We start from the raw sequence: 12484 nt of genomic DNA on the forward strand, positions 1-12484 counted from the left end.
ACTTCACTAATATCAGAGCAAATCACAAACCCTGCCTCTTCAGCTGAGGCTTTTGAAAATAAAATATTTGCAAAATGAACAAAATGTCATGTCCACCAAATGGAAAGTGAGACAGAAAACAACATGTGTATACTGTAAGTTTGGGAGGCATTACATGACACTCTGATGAAGACTATATAAGAATTTGTAATAGAGAAACAGACTGACAGACAATTATTATAACATATTCACATTTATTGCCAACAGCATAGATGCTGCAAGTTGCTCAATCTCATTAATCATAATGTTTAACAGAAATGTGTCCATGATCAGGAAAAAAGTGAATATGTTAGATGACTCAAACCTCTGGCTCAGATTTCCTGTTTTAAATATGTACAAAATCCACACAGACCCACGCTTGTGCAAATCAGTCACATGCAGGCCAATCACAAAAACCCTCATATGGATCATTCTCCCTCCTATATGTCAGTCAATGAGTGCTCTGACTGATTTTTAAAAAAAAAAGCAAACCATAAACACTGCTTAAGTACAAGTTATTTGTGTGACTCAAAAGGTATGGGGATCAGATACTAGATTTGCATAGATACTATTTTCCTTAATGCCTTAATGATTCATAATTATTTATTCATTTTAGTAGTACAAAAATTCATTTTAGTAGTACAAAAAGTAAAACCTATGAGCCAGTCAATAAAGGAATGTTTGGTTGTAATTAGGGGGTCAGATTTCAGATTCAGGATTTGCTTTGGTTTTGGTTTAGCTTGAACAAATTGAGGTTAAGTGACAAGTGATGTCACAGAGCTGAAAGACATGATGTATGATTTGATACAATCATAGACCTCAAAAAACACTTTAAAATGGAAGCTTCAGCTTCAGATTATTTTTTCAATACCCCAGGGCATCTACAACCTCCATTTACGAGAAGGTTAGCATTTGGAGGGGTTCTGTACCTCTTGGAATCAGGTCCCTAAAATTTTGGTGCCATGAGAATAGAGCATGTCCTAAAACAAGGGTGGGCAAAATGGCAGCAGCCAGACTCCATCTCTAAGCAGCCCCTGTCTGCATAGCTGGGGCTCGTCTCCATGGAGATCCCAGCCACAAGGCTGAGGTTGCCATGGAGACCAGCCCCAGCTGTGCTGGCAGGGCAGGGGGCTGCTCTGGAGCTGCTGGGATCTTGCAGTGGGGGAAGCTTGGTCCGGGGCCATGGCAGAGCCATGATCTGCAGCCTACACACTCCAGGCTCCCACCATCCGCTGCCTGTGCACCCCTGCCTGGAGCATGCAGGCTGCAGATCATGGCTCTGCCATGGTCCCAGACCAAGTTGCCCCCACCTCAAGATCCAGGAGGCTCCAGAGCAGCCCTCTGCTTTACCCTGCCTTGCACCCTGGCAGCGCAGTTAAGGCCAGTCTCCATGGCAACCCCAGCCTTCAGCTGTCAGGTGCAGCTGTGGCTGGGGGCTCCATGGAGATTGGCCTCAGCCATGTGGGCAGGGGCTGCTGGGAAATGGAGTCCACTGCTGGCCAGATCCGGCCCATGGGCCAGACTTTGCCCACCCCTATCCTTAGAGATCTTCTCCTTGTCTAAGTGCATACAGTCAAAAAGCCAGAGGCTGGATTGATTCAATCTATGCAGGTTAGTCTATGCTGTGTAGATCGAACCAATAAGCAAGTGAATAGACATTCACTTTTGATTCAGAAAATGCAGCCACATGCCTGCAGTGGCTCAAACTAGAAGCAGGGGGGTACTAGAGCATACCTCTCTGCTTGGTTAGAGTAGACAGCTTGGGCCAAGGCTAGCCTGCTCACCCTGAGAGGGGGAGCCTATGGGGGAGGTGCAAAGCATCCTAGGATGCTGGGGGACTGTGAGTTAACTTGAATCTGGAGGGGAACTCAGACAGAAGTTCAATAAACAAATTAATCAAATAAGTCTGATACCACATCCATCCAGGTTTATGGATGTAGTACTTAACTACTGTCTGCACTCAAACCAGTTTGGGCCATTTTGAAAGCGGTTTATGTGCACTGAACTTCTGTTGTGTTACAGTTTTGAATCGATTTCCAGTTGCCTATACCAGCTTATGTGTAATTTCCGTCCCGAGGCCCTTCAGACAGAGGTTATTGTTTTAATCCTTATGATTCACCTGACACATCTGTTAATGAAATGTCTTATATATTGTATGCAGCTAAGAAATTAACAAGCCAAGAATAGAATGCATCTGATGTCAACTGTGGAAATCTTTAACATTTGTCAAGCATGCAGATGTTGAAGAGCATTTCTTTGTTTTATATTAAGGCTGCAATCATGCAAGCCTGAATCACATAAAGGCTGACGAATCAGAAACCTTCTCCCCAATCCCTTTGATGGGATGGTGCAAATCTAAATGAAAGGTCATGTTTGTGCTACTAGGGTTGGAAGTATGGCTAAGCCCTAGGGTAAACCTTTCATTTTTGTCAGCCCCTTCTCTGGCTTCTGTTCAAAATGCTGCACCCAAATGAATCTTCCACTCTTGCTATCATTAAGTAAGGCCACTGCTCTTGGATACTGTCCCCAAGAAACTGGCAGAATGTACTGAGACAAACCTGGATGATGCAAACCTAACACCTGGCTAATGATTTCAGCTACCAAACTCCATCTAAAAAAGCAGGCTCTTTATTTTAAAAAGATACCCAATTCTTTCTTTAGTATTTCAGCAAAAGTGGGAATATATTAGGTATTAGGTTTGAAAGAACTACATTATATTATTATATCATTTATTTTGAATACAGATACAATAGTGGTGGAGAGGAAAGCTTACATTTGTGCAGAGAGGAGAAAGAAAGACTGCAAGGGAAAAGCAGAAGTCCTTTAATTAACGCCAATCTCTGTGAAGCTAAGATACCTTAGTCAAAAATAAAACAGCAAAACAGACTAGGGTATCAATCTGATTAGATACAGATACATAAACTACCCATACTTGCTACTTGCCTCTTGGAAATCAGTAAAACTAATGGAATTGTTACAATTACTAATGTGAACAGGATTAGAGAACCAAAGTATTGTCACTTTAAACTCAGGAATCAGGGCGTGGAGCTGTTTCTCTGGTGAACTGTTTCTTGTCAGATCTATACTTTGGATGATTCGTTGCTTGAATAAAGTAAACTGATAGTGGGAATATGAATCCTTAATCTCAAAGGCAGCTGTATTTTAAAATATTTTTTAGCACTTCATGATGTATTTGCTTGTATCAGGAGATTTTGCAGTATTTAAATATTTAAGCAGGGTGAGAAAGTTCATTTCAACCTCAATGACAGTCAAACCCCATGATATGCCCCTTTTGTAATGCAAGCAGAATCTTCTGTCTAGAAGTAGTTTGTGTCACAGGGGTGAGACAAAAAAAGAGTTTGATTCTGACTTTCCAAGCCCATAAAATCTTTGCAATATCTCTTATTTAGGTTCTTAGTCACCCCACCCATTTTCTACTATTAAACATTTATTTTGCAAACTAAGCCACAAGTATATTTGCTTACAAACTAATCAGCCATTTCTGTGTTTAAAATCTATGCAGCTGCCGATATTTATCTCACTTCATGAGGCTAAAGGATGTTTAGTCTGATCACAGGCCTAAATCTAATTGCAGTTTCAGCTAATGTCTTCCTTTTTCCTGGGTACAGCTTTTAAATTTGCTGTAGGGGTGTGTCTGTTCTTCAGTAAAAGAGAGAATGAACAAGCTCCTATAAAATGTGACAGAACAAGAAACACCAATTTGTTTTCTCACCTCTTGCAGCCTCTGGGAATTCAGTTTATGCTCGGGTCATTTTGCACTGAGCCATCTTGTGGCACATAAAAAGAATGACAAGCAGATGTAAAACAGCAGATGAAGACTCATTTTTTACACTTCACACACTTAATTTTTTAAATTTGCTACTTTTTATACTGTTACCCCTTTTCTGTGATATCCTTCTAAAGCAGCAGGCCCTTTCATTTATGAAGAGACATAATCATCACACCTCTTAATCTTTCCCACCACTCAATATTTACAATCTATTTTGCTTACCCATTTGTGATGTTCTCACATGTACCAAATATTTGACAAAAGCTTGAGGCAAAATCAGTGATGGTGCACATTAACTTAAGCTTCTGCACCTAAAATACTGAATGGAAAATAAGGGCAGAAAAATACAGCAGAAAAAAACTTTTATTTGGGCAGTGTAAAATAAGGTCACTTTCTACTTAACTTAATTGGCCTATACTGTGGCTTTTTAGCCACAATCCTTGGGAAAATGGGCAGCACAGACCTACCACAAGAAGGTCTCTTTTACAAGACTCTTCCTTATGAATGCAATTGTTTGTTAGTGTACTAGCTTCACTCTGCGTGACACTTCAGAAGGAAGGGAGCAGTCCAGGACCTGACCCATTCCCAGTCCCATTTTCTCTCCCAAACAAGAGCACTGGGTTTGCTAAGGAAATCTTCCTTTCCTTTCCACCAGTCATATAGGGGCTACTCATACTGTGCCTTATAGCAATGTGAGTTTTGCCAAGCAAGACCTGCCCGAAGGAAAATAATATTTCCAAGAGGATATAATTTCATGCTCAGCCAGGTAAGCAGACAAGATGGCAACACATATTGCATATATGCTTCATATTTAAAATACTGACAAACAGTTTTATGGATAGATAACAGAGCTAAATCCAGAATGGGGGAAATGAAGTCAAACAGAGTTTTATCTGCATAAAAGTGGTGTGATTTGGCTTTGTTTTCTTGATCCGAAATGGCAAATAATTGTATGTAGGTCATGTGGTATGTGCAGGTGAGTAGGGACATATGCAGGAGGGCAGTGCCTGGATCTTCTCTACTTGTGTCTGATTTCAAGGGGTCCACTCCATAACCTATTAAAAAAACCATGCAAAAAGGAAACAGAAACCAACCTATTCTCTCCAACCTGCTCTCTATGAATTTCCCCAGAATGTTTGCAGTCAGCTTCTTTGTTTGCAGAAGCTAAGAGCTCAAGGAAATGGGAAATTCATATTACTTGCTCTTCCAGTGTCAAAGTCAAGTACCCAGAAGAACCTGCTTTTCCAGTATCAAGTGTGACAGATGACTCTTTGAACAAGCAAAGTTAAAACAAAGATTCTCCGTGAAGCAACTCCAGTGAGCTTGAGGAGGGTGGCTGAAACTGGCATATAACTAGTAAATTGAAATGTTAGCTTCCTCCTCCTCCTTTCTATACATAACATACATGTAATATTTCAAGATATACATTCCATTTTACAAAGTGAGGCAGACTTGTGACTGTCCCTAGCACAGACTTGCAGAGAAGTAAGGCCCTTTCCCTCTGCCCCTCTCTCTCCTTTACCTCTCCCTTACGTTGTAGTAGGGAAAAGCAGACCCTGCCTACCAAAGCTCCAGCTCCCCAAATAGGCGAGAAAGGAGACGATGAAAACAGAACGGAGCTTTATTTCCTTGCCCCCTCCTCCCTACACTTTAGTCAGCATGGCTGAGTTAGCGCAAGTGGGAAATACTCTGAACTGTCTTCAAGGCTATGGTTAATGGGTTGGGTAGTTCGGCTTTTATAGCTGTAGTGTACAAGGAGCAGTCCAGGCCCTGACTCCACCTCCTCTCTGTCCCATTTTCAGAGTCCTTCCTGAAATGAGTCAGGTGTGTCCTGCAAGGTTCAGGTCTTGGCCCCGTGCTGTTCAACATCTTTATCAAAGATTTACCAGTCTGGCCAAGTTTGCAGATGATACTAAGTTATGGGGAAAAGTGGTCACACTAGGGCATAGACTGAGGATCTAAGCAGACCTGGACAAACTGGAAAGGTGGGTGGAGCGGAATCGGATGCAGTTCAATAAAAATAAATACAGAGTGCTTCATCTGGGGAGAAGTAACCAGCAAAATGAATATAGGTTAGGAGGAGATGTCCTGGCCAGCACAGTGTCTGAAAGGGACTTTGGTGATGGTTGATCACAGGATGAACACAAGCTACCAGTGCAATGCTGTAGTCAATAGAGTTAAGAGCATACTGAGATGCATTAGCCGATGTGTCACAAGCAGGGCTGAGGAAGTGATATTTCCTTTCTACTAAGCGGAGACCCCAGCTGGACCTTTTGAGGTCCCTTCCTGCCCTTAATTTCTATGATTCTATGTTTCTATGATTCATGCCAGTCTTTGGTGTTCCTGATTAGGAGTGAGGAGGCAGGGGTTATTTAGTCTGGGGTGGTTAGGGTTCAGAGGGAGACCAGGTAGACATGCCCTTTGTTTCTCTGTGCCTCAGTTCTCTATCTGTAAAATGGACCCAAAAGCACTCTCCTGCCTAAAGCCTGATCTCATATTAATTCATACTTCTCTTTGCAACATCCATTATCCTGATATAAAATTGTACAATTTATAGTCAATTCTACTGTAGAAATGTTCATGGAGACTAAATTCATAAATTATAATAACAAACCAGCTCCTGTCTGCATACTGTGGAAAAGGGGGAGGTGGGGAAAGATGAGAAAATCCCTTTTGGGTTTCCCAAGAGATCATCATAGGGGCTGAGCAAACTCAAAGCTCGCTAACCTCTGATGAAGTAGGCTGTAACATATGAAAGGTCATCCTTTTCTGAACAAATTATTCTACAAGGTGCCACCTTCCCTTGCCTTCTCCCTATCTTACATCATTATTATAGCTTACAGAATTCAGCAAATTAGTTTGGATTTGCATACCGTTTTTCTGCATTTTGAAGTTCTCTTTTCTCTAAAACAGAACTAAGTCTGTGAGATGGTGATGGGAAAATAGCTCCAGATCTCTGTCCTAGAAAATATACCAGCTAGGTCTCTCTACAACATGTAGGCAGTCCTGTTTCATTAGGCTATTTCCTTTTTCTTGTCTCTACATCATTTATCATATTGTACTCAAATCTGTTTTCCCATATTGCTTTCTCTCTCTGCTCCATTCCTTGCCTTTTAATGATTGGGCTTTATACTTGCTGTTTCTTTTTCAGTCTTTCCAATGCAGACCAAGAAGCAAATAGTATTTCACAATTTAAAATGATGTTTGAATGGGTCTGTAATTAGGTAAAATGAGTTCACCCATCCCTAGTTGTTTTACATATAACATTTTCTTAATTGTGAGACATACCTTGACAGAATCCCCTTAATTAAAATGTTCAGCAAATGGAGCTGATGATATCTAGCTCTGTGAATCTACACAGCACTGTGTATACAGTGGTTGGGTAAAAATTAGAGATAAGTTGGTAAAAATTACCTTTTCAGCTACAAAGTAGTATGCTACACTGTACTTGGCTGCCTTCTGATGTACTCAGATACTCTTAGGCTCACTTAATTATCCAGAATTACTTTGATTCACAGTCACTTACTAATGTGTGACTTGGGGTACTATCCTGTTACACACATTCTCTAAATATGGTTCATTGTCTTTAAAAATTTTAATTTCCCTTTGATACCATGACTTGCATTCACAGACTTCTTGTGGGTTATAGAAATTACCTAAGGAAGACTGCAAATATCTTGGTAATATTATTCAGCTATAGAGGCAAATAATATATCTTTTTTTTATACGGGCAACCACTTTAGTAAGCACCAGTGGGTTTTGCAACCTGTTTCCTGACATGTTTCTTTAAAATCCAGACATTATCTAAACAAAAATCCAATGGAATTATACTCTGCTATTGCAGAGTCTCTACTCAGACATTTTGATTTAATAAAAAAGTATCAATGGAAAAAGCAATCATGCAATAATTAAAAGTTTACATTATTATGTCAATGGCCTCTAACCACAGATAATCTGAACTTCTTGGGAAAACTTTGCTTAACTGACACTAAACATGCCAGTTGCACAATCCTGACAAATTTATATCAGCCATTCTTAATAAACATGAAAAGACAATTAGCACATCAAGAAAGGAAAAACATCTTTGGTGTAAAACTTTCTGTGAACTTCTCTGTAGCTGTAGCAGTTCCTCTTCCCATTTTTTGAATGGGTGCAATGGACAACTTAGAAGGTACCACATCTAGAATGAATGGTGCAGCTGTTTGGAGCTGCAAGCAGCAGCTGGGCTGGGTTCAACTGAGTTCGTTGATCAAAAATCCTGAAATGACTTATTCCTGGAGGTTTACTTTAATTTCGCTGTTTGAAAAAGTTCCATCTTGAGCTTATGAGACAGGAACTGGTAGTCATTTCTGTGATAGAAGAGAAGTTTACAGTTTGCTCAGCAAAAGGTTTAGGCACTGATGTATCTGAATAATATTGGTCACCTCAGTACTTAAGAACCCACTATTGTTCAGTTCTTTTAGTTCTGTGGAACTGAAATTAATATTAATCTTGAAGCATCAGAGTCTTGGATTCCATTTTTTGGTAACACTTAGAAGCCCTGATCAGAACCTTAATAAAAAGACATTTCCCTGACACAAAGGTCTCACACAATCTACCTATTTTTGCAAATAACCTCTCGGTGCACAGGCCTTCCCTTGAGAAGTTATCAATCTAAAGACCTGATCCAAAGCCTGCTGGAGCCAATGCAAAAGACTTCCATGGACTTCCATGTACTTTGGATCAAGCCCTGATTTCAGACACGCTGCAATAGTGAGTTGCAACAAAACAAAACCTGGTCATGGTGATTTTGGATAATTTAAAAGATTAATCTTCCCTCCAGGTTACGTTGAATTTTATAAACTGCAGGCTTTAAAATCAGCAAAAATATAAGTCTACGTTCATATGCTCAAGAACTAATTTCAAGTGTGAATAAGATAGTTCCTCCTACCCACTTTTCATCTGTTGATGCCCATAGAACACGCATACAGAGAAATTCGTTCATTTTATGTGAAGAAAACCTGATGCATTTCTCTTTGTAGCAGCCCAGTGAGTTATTGACTTCCGGTTTCTTATACTCTGCTACTTTGTCCCTATTATTTTGCCTGTGCCTGATTTTTCTTAACCTGCAGGTGTCTAAACTTTGTATTTGTATTCAAGAATTAGGGATCTTTGCTTGCTTTCACAATCCTGAGACAGATTCTCTACAGTGTACCCTTCTCACCCATTTCCTCCTTCCCCTATTTGATAGTAAATGTAGGTAAAGCAATGCAATGTGCTGAACTCATACAACAGAACGTTAGCCTAATTCTAGGCAGTACCACAATGACAATAATAGTTCCATGAAAGGTATATGGGAAAAGCTATTTTAAAAAAATGTTTTATGCTTGATTATTGCAGTTCAGTTTGGAACATTCTTATGAAGTTGTGTAGATGTTGTTTCTGTAAACTCATGCTGTAAGTTAAGCATATACATATGTGTTTGCAGGAACTGGGCTCTGAAGAGTTCCCCAAACATTCTTGAAATTCTGCCTTTTATTGATAAAGAATTAAGTTATGTATTTGTACATTACTTTCCCATGGAGAAGCAAAATATAGAGACGCCATTATTTCCTGATATGTCTACACAGATCAATGCAGTTGTTTCTCAACAAGTGAGTTCCAATAATACAGTGGTGTTAGTGTAAAATTCAGCCAGGGCTAATTTAATCTGCTTCTCAGCAAAGGTAGCTTGCCAGAAACTAGTTTCAGCATCTCTCTGTGGCCCTGCATTGTACTATTGAGATATACTCTTATTACCAAGATGGTTCAGCTGCAGGAAGAAACCCGACTGTCACTATTAGTTTAGGAAATTCAAGTTTCACCTACATTTACAACCTGAAGTTTTCATTTGAATGTCAACAAGTTTGTTATTTCTTTAAGAGGGAATTTATTTCATGCCATATTTATACGAAAAATTAATTATTTCTGTCTTAGACTACTTCTAAATGGATGCAGTAAAAGGTTTAAAGTACCCAGAGATCTCAAGTCATACCATGATTATAAAAATACCAGCCTCTCGGAGAGATACTGTAGTAACCAACTCTTTATGCCCATTATGTGTATTAAATAGGGTCCCAAAGGATATATTTTCAGCTACGTCACAGGGATTTAGTCATTTGGTTCCCATTACTGCTATAATGGATGTTGCTTGGTTAAATAACTCTTGTGCATTCTACTCTAAATTCAGTCTTTGAACAGTCACAAAAGGCAAACAATAGTTAAACTGAAACCTGAGATATGGAAACCCTTAAGGTACATCTCCACTGCAAAGCTGGCTTAGGTAATCAGTAGGTTAGCCTATAAAGGCGTGAGCAGCCACACTGCAAAGTTTTACCAAAGTCGCTTTACATCCACTCGGGGGGGGGGGGGGCGTGCGTGTGTGCGTGTCTGTCCTTCTTGGTTGTTTGTGCCCTGTGGTTCTTTGTGTTGCAGGAAGATTAGCTGCTCTGTGGTTCTTTCCCAGTAACTAATGAGAGAACTTGTTTATCTTTCTGGGCACGTGGAGAGGGGGATTGTGAGAAAGCATCAGAAGACTAGCAGCATTTGTGTGATTTAGTCTACATCTTCACTTCGAAGTGGGCAGGCGGCCTGAAGGCAAGTAAAACCCAGACTTTGAATCATGCCTCCCTGCTAGCTGAACTCACCCAGGTTGAAAGCATCAGTAAATTTAGGTGGGATACTGTGTATGGATGACTCACTGAAGGGATACCACCCAAGCACGAGTTTAGATAAACCCTGTGTAGTGGCATCTCTCTACTTCTGTCCTTTCACTTCTTCATAAGCAAGCATGTCAGAATTTGTTCTTCATTGAAGTAAACATGTAAAAGACATAATTACAACACAGGTTTAGTCCTGACCTGCAACTGATTCTATAGATGAAGCAGGAAAATGATGATATAAAATAAATGTACACCTTCCTTTTGAAAATTCTGAATGGCAAAAATGCTTAGTGTTTCAAATAATTTTATTTGTACCAGATCACTAAAAAGGTTTATCAACCATATCCAGAAGATTAAAAGTTCCTGAACCAACATGCAATTGTATTTTATTGTGTATTTTGTTCTCTAATTTATAAGTACACAATGAGCAGCTGCTTACTGCTAGAGCTGGCCCATTAATTTAGTTTAACTTCTTGATCAGGCCCCCAAAAGGATTCTGTTGTTGCAGAAAACATCAACAAAGAATGAGAGAGTTTACCTCAAAAGTAGCTCAATTCACAAAGCTCCTCCTTCCTTATCAAGTTGATCCAAATGCTGAATTTCCAAAAAAATATATCAACAATCTTCCCTCATCATTTTACAAAACAAAAGACAGAAATTGTTTTAGTACACCTATCTCCACCTATGAATGCATGTCTGTACACATCTTCGTAAGTCATAAGCCATTCCTATTTTTTTACCTGACTATCCTAAGGCTTAAGTATGATCCTTCTGGAGACTTTGGAGATCATTTTTCATCCTTCTCATAAAACGATTCTAAAATAAATAAAACAAAAGTGATTAACCATCTTATCAGAGAATGCACTACAATTAAACCAAACGTGCATTCTGCTGCTTCAATTCATAGATTTTTAAAGTCAGGAGGGACCATTATGAAGAGGATTTCAAGTTTGTGGAGAATAAGTGAATTAGGCTTTGAGTGAGAAGTAAAAAACTGACATTATATTGACAGGATCCTAAAAGTGCGAGACTGCTTATTTTATAAAAAAGAGGAGAGACTATCTTAATTCTGAGAACGTATCAAAGCTGTCTCTACATTGCTCAAAAATTTCTAAATAACAGAAATGCAAGTGCGCATCACATACAAGTGAGATAAGCAACTCATGGAAGGAAGTAGATTATCTACTGATAAATGTCTGTATAACTGCTTTGCAGGAATGGTTGTCAAAGTCAATCCTCAATGCTATCCAAAATAGAATAGATAAGAGGTCATGTGACAGTTACTTCAGTAAAATATTGGATAATGCTAAAACGTGTATATAAAAGATGTAACTTGGTCACTTTCACAATATTGCATGTTGCGCCACTGATGCTAGGAATAATTTCTTAAAGTACAGACAGAAGTGACAATTTCCACCTGATCTGGCCACAGAATGTAATTTATAGCTGTGAGCAAACACAAGCGCATAGCTGTAAACATCTTAAAAAAATGGCTGACTGGGTGAAAAATCTGACTCTTCATTGCAGATGCAGGGGGATACAGTTGTGATATAACTCTTTAATGAAACTTCTCTTCAACCTTTGTAATTCAGGAAGCTTCGGGCTTATTTTATCATTTTTCCCTTTACATCACAATCTGTTTATCTAGACATCTCTCCCTGCTCTGCTCTTGGCTAAAAGAGAGCCATCATCACTGCCATTCCTATTTTTTTCCTATGTTGTTTTCTAGCAGTGTCTGCATGCAGGTGAAAAATGTTGCCCCTGAAGAGTTCTTCATGGAAATGGTATGTGGCAGGGATTTGTTTGGTTCCACCAATGGTCTGTTACAACAGGAGTAACAAAACAATTAGTACCGGGAAAACTTCAAACTACTACAAGCCCTAGATGAAGCTGAAAAGTTTTATCCCTATCTGAACTTTACTCTGTTATACCCACACCTTCCTCCTCTTCTCCCTCGATCTATAGTCGTTATTCTTGCCCTATCCTTAACCCAACC

General features: G+C 39.4%; 1 long non-coding RNA gene across 1 annotated transcript in view; it reads right to left on the bottom strand.

Annotated features, from left to right (window-relative positions):
• Positions 1-2827: 2827 nt before the first annotated feature.
• LOC149864704 (uncharacterized) overlaps positions 2828-12484 on the bottom strand; it is a 45237-nt gene continuing 35580 nt past the window's right edge. Inside the window, exons 2-3 of the long non-coding RNA XR_016442237.1 lie at positions 11229-11304; positions 2828-8157 (exon numbers count right to left, since the gene is read on the bottom strand). This is a non-coding gene — a long non-coding RNA (uncharacterized LOC149864704). The remainder of the gene's footprint in view (positions 8158-11228; positions 11305-12484) is intronic.

Source organism: Crocodylus siamensis, chromosome 5 (assembly GCF_052110815.1).
Source record: "Crocodylus siamensis isolate JL-2025a chromosome 5, ASM5211081v1, whole genome shotgun sequence".
Lineage (NCBI taxonomy): Eukaryota > Metazoa > Chordata > Crocodylia > Crocodylidae > Crocodylus > Crocodylus siamensis.